Source organism: Lepidochelys olivacea (genome assembly GCF_965140295.1).
Source record: "Lepidochelys olivacea isolate rLepOli2 genome assembly, chromosome: 2".
NCBI classification, from domain to species: Eukaryota; Metazoa; Chordata; order Testudines; family Cheloniidae; genus Lepidochelys; species Lepidochelys olivacea.
In genome coordinates, this window is record NC_140412.1 from 82557184 (window position 1) to 82564729 (window position 7546).

Genomic DNA, 7546 nt, shown 5'->3' on the forward strand with positions numbered 1-7546 from the left:
TTTAAAGGAGAGAGGGGCTCTGGAGCTGGTGAAAACCTGCAGGAATTCTGTTGCTTTTCTGTCATGTGGTTTACTTGTTATCAGTGGGTCAGTCAGTTTGGACTCAAGTTCAAACAAGCCATGGAGAATTTCTCACAAGGAGTCCTGTCTTTATTCCAGTAGTCCGCACAGGCCCGAGTGCACGCCTTTGCCTCCTAAATGTAGGACGCTCTATGCAGCCGCACCAAAGCCACAGGAACTTATCAAATTAATTTAGCTCAGAGCAATAATAGAAGAACTGACAATACTTCCAAAGAATTAACCCCTCCTCTCAGTAAGGATACCACCCTACAAAGAGGTTTCGGTGGCTGTTAAGGTTTCTCAGCAACTCGCAGGAGGTATTCAGCACTTCATGTGATCAGACCTCAAATGAAGGAACTCAGTGTATGTTTTAAGGCATTTACTTGCTTGCTGTTGTAGAATCTAATGCCGGAAGTGCCAGCTTCATTTCACTGTCACTAGAGCACAGGCAAAGGAAGGAAAACGACATCTGAATATGCAAGTGTTGCCTTGGCCTGTTTGCCACTTGTTGATCAATCCGATCTGTAGCAGCTTTACAGGAACACACATGAGCCAAAGCAATTAATAGGAAAATGTAAGGACGGCTGGAAATGTGAGAGCCACAATAAAAACTAAAGCATGGAAAAACCAGCATCAAAATTCTTCTCTCTGCCATCTCTCTTCAGGCTGGCAGACAGCCCAAGTTGCAAGTCATCCCCACAAAGACCCATTTGAAAATGGAGTTAAACTTTTTTTTTTTTTTTTTTAAATCATTCAGGGCTGAGCCTATTGTGACCTCTTCATTTAAAGTCTCTGATTAGTTGTATCCGAAGAGTTAGAATGTAGGCGAGACATGGAAGTGAAAAACCTTAGCCAGGCAGTTTTTGTTTCTTGTCAGTACAGAGCTTCTTCGGCATGGTTGCTCCTTGGACGTGTTATTGATGATGAATAAGAACGGTCTGCTCAGAGATTAACACAGATGGTTGTAGCCTCAAGACTTGACAAGCTGTAACCAAAAGAGAAAATTCTCTATCTTCAAAGGGCGGGCAAGGAACCTTATACAACAGGATTCTGTACAGTTCAATTACAGTGAAAGTGGAATGTTACAGTTGTGGAGTGGAGAGCTGAATGGGTTGTGTTCTGAAAGGGCATGTTTTATAGCTAGCTTACAGCTACCAGCATTTTAAAGTGCCTCAGCTGCAGCTGAACACAGGCTAACTCCGTTTGCTGCCCCCTCCCCCCCCAGCCCTTTTCTGACAAAGAACCTTCCAGCTCCAACAGTCCCTGGGAGGGAGGCTGTGTGGTTCAGTGGATAGGCCACTGGACCAGGAGTCATAGTACTGCTAACATCAAACTTCCAAAAAATCATGAGTCATGCCCCAAAAAATCGGGAGATAAAAAGAATCCTAAATTTTTTTTTTCCCTTCTGGTTTTTGTGCCTTTAGGGTGCACTTGGGTTGCACTCTCAAGCTTTTTCTCTGCAACCATCAGGGCTAACCCCAGGCTTTAAAAAAAAATAAAAACTGCCATTCACTCACATAATAGCTTGTCTACAGGAGGTTGGGCTTTAAGTGACATCAAATATCACAAGCCTTATGCTAAAATGACAAGAGTGGGCAAAATTGGAGAAGACCTAGTTTCTGTTGCACTGATGTGCTGGGTGATTGTGTGCAAGTCACTTAACCTCTCTGGGACTCCATTTACCAATTCATAAAACGAGCGTAATCTGTGCAGTGGTGATACTTATAGAATCATAGAAATGTAGGGCTGGAAGAGACCTCATGAGGTCATGTAATTCATCCCTGTGTGCTGAGGAAGAATTAAGTACATCTAGACTATCCCTGACAGGAGTTTATCCAACTTGTGCTTTAAAAACCTCCAGAGATGGGGATTCTACAACACAGGGATTGGAACTCAGGTTTGTGGAGCCTGGGGCAGCTGACATTCCCACATCACCACTGGCAGGTCATGCAGAAATGTATCCAAGGAGCACTGTGGAGATTAGGCACATTGAGATGTACTGCCCAAAGGGCCAGAGTAACAGCATCCTGTGCCTTCTGATTGGCCCATGCTCACTATTTAACCCTGGAGTGTGCCCCAGGAAGTTGTCTGGGCAACCATGCAGATTTCTGGCTTGCTGTGATTCCAGACCTCACCTTGCTTGCTGGTTTCCAGTCTTTGACCCCAGCCTGATTCTGAGCCTGAATCTTGCCTCCTGATTCCAGCCTGGTAACTACCTCTGATCTCCATTCTCTGACACCAGCTGACTCCAATCCTGACTCTTGTATATTGATCCTGGCTCTCACCATTACTCTGATCCCTGATTACTGCCTCACAACCATCCTTGACTTGCTGACACCAGTCCAGCTGTGACCACTAAGCCAAGCCACCTATGCCCCAGTCCCCCAGAGAGGCACAACTGACCCCACCTTGTTCTATGTTGGTTCTTTCCAGACTGACTGATAGGCTTTTCTGCAGAGCCCCCTAGCTCGCAAGAAGAACTGGACCCCTTAATCTCCCCCCTCCCCCAAGCTTAAAGGGATAGCTTGCAATTCCAACACAGTCCAAAATACTTATAATTTTTGCTCTCTTCTGGACTCTCTCTAGTTTGTTCACATCTTTCTTAAAGTGCGGTGCCCAAAAAAGTACTCTAGCTAAGACCTCACTAGTGCCAAGTAGAGTGGAACAATTGACTCCCATGTCTTATGTACAACACTCCTGTTAATACAGCCTGGCATGTTTGTTTTTTTTTCACAACAGCATTACACTGCTGCTGACTCATTCAATTTGTGACCCACTATAACCCTCAGATCCCTTTCTGCGGTGCCAATTATTCCCCATTTTGTGTTTGTGCATTTCACTTTTCTTTCCTGAGCATAGTACTTTGCACTTGTCGTCATTAAATTTCATCTTACTGATTTCAGACCAATTGTCTAATTCATCAAGATCATTTTGAATTCCAATCCTGTCCTCCAAAGTGCTAGCAACCCCCCCGAGCTTTGGTGTCATCTGCAAATTTTATAAGCATACCCTCCACTCTATTGTCCCAGCTATCTCCTTTGTAAAGTGCTTTGAAAGCAATTAACTTTCTCTCTTAAAGAGATGTTCATACAAATGCAAACATCTTTCACTACCATTTCAGCTAGGCTGGGCAGAGTAATGAACGCTGATCAAAGAGGGAACTGCATTGCGCCTCCATATCACCCCCTTAACAGTAATTTCATGAGTGTGGGAATGAAGCCTTTGAAAAGTTTTGGAAGTACTTGCACCTCTGCCTATAGAAAAGGGAGCGAGGAGTTTTCTTCTAAAGAGCCATAGACGTGAAAGCCTGTCTTTCAAAGGTTTTTTTCTTTGGTGGAATAACTTCATGACAAATTCCTTGGTGAATTGGAGTTCAAGCTATCCTGATCTCCTGGGAAAAACCTGATAGTACTTAAACATAAATTTTTTTCTAGAGTGTTTGGTTTTTTAACCGTCTCAGAATGCAATAGAAAAATGGTACCCCTGCTATAGAACTTAATGGAATAGGTTTTTTTTAAACGGGGGAGGAGAGGAACCTCAGCATTCCCTATCAAATTCTATAGGTAGGTAGAACTATTTGTGTGAACTGTACTAAACTTCCACAGAACAACGTTGTTTTTGTCCCCTGCTAAATTCTAGAGGACTCTTCCACAAGAGTAATTCTGATGGGGTTTACACTAGATTTTTTCTTTAATAGCTTTATATTCTAATAAGTATTGCTAACATTCATGCTGCCCCATGGCTGATAGTAATGGTTGAAGCTCTAGTGTAGACAAGGTGTCAGCAACTAGCTCTGTTAAAACCTGGATCAGTGCAGGTCTGCATCGTACTGTGGTTAAAATGCTGGCAGCCCCCAGTGATATGTCAGTAGGACTTCCACTTGTTGATACCACCTATGGAGCTACACCAATGATACTAAAGGTGGAAAGTTTTCAGAAAAAAAATCTAGTGTAGACAAGTCCTGTGGCCTTCTCTCCACAAGACAGGAGGCAGATGTTATGGGTTGATTACAGGAGTGAGTGGTTTAGGTTATGTGGCCTGTGATCATAATGGTCCCTTCTGGCCTTAAAGTCTGAGTCTAATCCCTGTGCTGGGATCTATTCATAGTCATGCTTCAAAACTCACAGTATGTTACTGGTCTCTAATAGATTTACAGATTTAGGAGGCATGACAGCTACATAGTGGTCAGTTTAAGACCTCCATTAATACCATTAACATCTTGTTGTGAAGCTGGACATGAAACTTATTTTAAGAAACAGTTTGAATAAACCCAGATAGCCATTGTAAGAAAAAATTAATGGTTAAACAATAGAGAAGAGCTTTTATCTTATTTCAAAAGATCAGTTCTGCAAAGTGTCTGAATATCAAGCGATGGAATGAAAAGCAGAAGTGGTGGTTGAACTTCTTGCAGTCAGTGCAATCAAAGGAAAAGAGATGAAATGTCTATACGTCTCAGGAGAATGCTTGTAAAAGCAAATATGTACTGGCAGACACGATGAATTACATTCTGTAAGGGGAGAAACAACTCAGAGAAATTCACAGTAAAAAGGGTGAAATTAGCCAGCATAACTACTGATGGCACCAACAGCTTCCACCATAACCTATCCTAGATAAGGCCAGAGGATGAGGGAATGGGGTCACTCAGGTGGGGTCACAAGCCCCTTCTATCACTGTTCTCCCTACTTAAGATCAGCCTCAGAATGCCTAAGACATTTCTAAGGCACTAATTGCCCTATCATATGTCAGTGTAACGTATTCTAAAGGCAATGGCTCACATCTCTATCTTTCTGAAATGCTTCTTATCAGCTTTCATTCCACATAAACGTACAACTGATCTATGTGTTAGTGCTTATTGACGAGTGGGTAGATTAAAACACCTGCTTTTCTAAACCTCCATGAATTATATGATGTCCTGATAACAATAAGAACATAGCATTGATCAAAGATTAGATTATCTATAAAGAGCTATAGAACAAATCCCAAAACAAAACACTTCATGCTTATGCATTTTGCTTAAAGCAATGAGGAGGCGCTGTGATGTAACATCTTGGGAATGCTTCCCCTCTGACACTGATTTTTACACCTGTGGAACACTATTGACCTGGATGGGATTACTTCTTACTTACATCAGCATAGATCAGAATAGAACTGGGCTCCTTGTTTCTAAAGACATCCTGGGTCACAGGTGAAAGTAATACACGCAGTCGTGTCTTTTCAGCAGTTCTAGCAGTAGAATGTTAAGAAAACTTGCCTATAATTTTAAGGTCTGTAGACAACAGGCATCTAAATCCTCCATAAAACAGCAACTCTGAAAGGTCTGTTGGAGACAATTCCAGCTGTACTCAGCACAGAATCAGACAAGGAAACTCATGCCAGGTTAACTTCTTCCCAGTCCTGTAGCTGGCTGTGGTTGTGGATTTGCCCCTGGTGCAAGAGCATCCTCACTTGTTCTTCTGTTCATGGGTAGAACACTACTATAACTGTCCATGACCCTAAGGGGACAGGAACTGTGCCAGCAGCTGGTTATTTTAAAAACTCTTTTTCCTCAGCTATGCTGAGGGTGGGGACTGGGGGGACATAGTAGTCACTACATTAGACCTATGCCACTGGGGAGTCCCCTATACAGGGAATGTTCAGTTAGTTGGTAAAGCTAGCTTTGGGTGCTTACCCAGGAGTGGGGGGTGGGGGGTGGGAGGGGAAAGGGGGCAGAGTCTGGTCCCAAGGTCTCCAGAGTAAACACCCACATTCTATGCACTGTCAAATCCAGGTTGCTCCTGCTCTGTTTTTCACAAGCTCCTGTGGAAGCGAGTAAAGAGTCAGCTAGCATAGCCCAACAGAATGCTCTTCAGCCTTGGAGAGCAGGCTGAGAATTATAGGCCACTTTAGGTATTGTATTCCTCTCGCATCAAAGGCTGCACATTGCACTTGCCCACAAAATACTGTAAGATGGGAATTTGTGAGGCCTATGGTACCCAGGGGCATAATGTGCTGTCCTGGTAGAGGGAAAGCCAACCTGTCTTTTCCAAAATCCTTAATGCAGTTGGAAAAGAATAATTCAGCCTCTTCCCTTCATGGGCTCAGAGACCTGTATCCCACCCTCCATCACTTTTCAAACTAAGTGGCGTCTCTGGGTCACAAACTACAACTTCCTTGGTATTAGCATGGACAAACATCAATTAATTTCACTAAACATTCACATTTTGGCCTCCAGCAGCTTTAAGCTAAAACTTTCCATTTTCCTATCCAGGGACACAATGGGGATCTGAATAGAACTCAATTTTCCATTAAAGGCCACAGCCTTTGGTTTTTAAAATAAATCGGACAATGCTAGATGGGTGGGGCCCACAGCTCTGGAAGCACTAAATTAAAAAGGCTGACTGGGACGACTCCCTACATAGCACCATGTCCTCCCTGTTTATCTCTAGGTTACTGAAAAAGAAAACAAAAGACAAATGCTTAAAAAGTAGTTCTAAGGGGAAAAAATGATTGACATAGAATGAAGCAGTAAACAAGGCCTGATCATTTTTGATCCATCCACATGACTCTAGTTTTAAATTCTGATACCCAGTCTCAGGGATTTCAGTGGGAGGTCAGCACCTTGTTGTTTCAGGCCGTATGAGCTGAACTGCTACTTTCTTCAAATAGAAAGTGTTTTTCTCTCCCTCTATAGGGCTCATGTCTTTGTCATCCTTTGGGTAAGGATCTCTCAAGGCAGCTTGGAGAAAAGGTGGATTCCTGCCAGAGTCTATTAGGGTTTGGTTTACACTTAGCTATGCTGGTATAGTCCCCGTAGCATAGATGTGGTTTATGTTAAGATTTCAAAGCAGGCTAGGGGATTTAGACATCACTTCCATTCATTTCAGTTGAAGAATTGTGTCTAAATCCCCTAGAAATAAGGTGCAAAATCTTAACAGTGAGGTTGATTAATCACTGGAACAACTTACCTAGGGTTGTGATGGATTCTCTGTCACTTGAAATCTTTAAATCAAGAAAGACTGTGTGTCTTTCTAAAAGATACGTTCTAGCTGAACCAGAATTTATAGGCTTGTTGCAGGAAGTTCTGTGTGCCATTATTTTATGGCTTGTGTTATGCAGGAGGTCAAACCAGATGACAATCATAGAATATCAGGGTTGGAAGGGACCTCAGGAGGTCATCTAGTCCAACCCCCTGCTCAAAGCGGGACCAATCCCCAATTAAATCATCCCAGCCAGGGCTTTGTCAAGCCTGACCTTAAAAACTTCTAAGGAAGGAGATTCTACCACCTCCCTAGGTAACGCATTCCAGTGTTTCACCACCCTCCTAGTGAAAAAGTTTTTCCTAATATCCAACCTAAACCTCCCCCACTGCAACTTGAGACCATTACTCCTTGTCCTGTCCTCTTCTACCACTGAGAATAGTCTAGAACCATCCTCTCTGGAACCACCTCTCAGGTAGTTGAAAGCAGCTATCAAATCCCCCCTCATTCTTCTCTTCTGCAGACTAAAC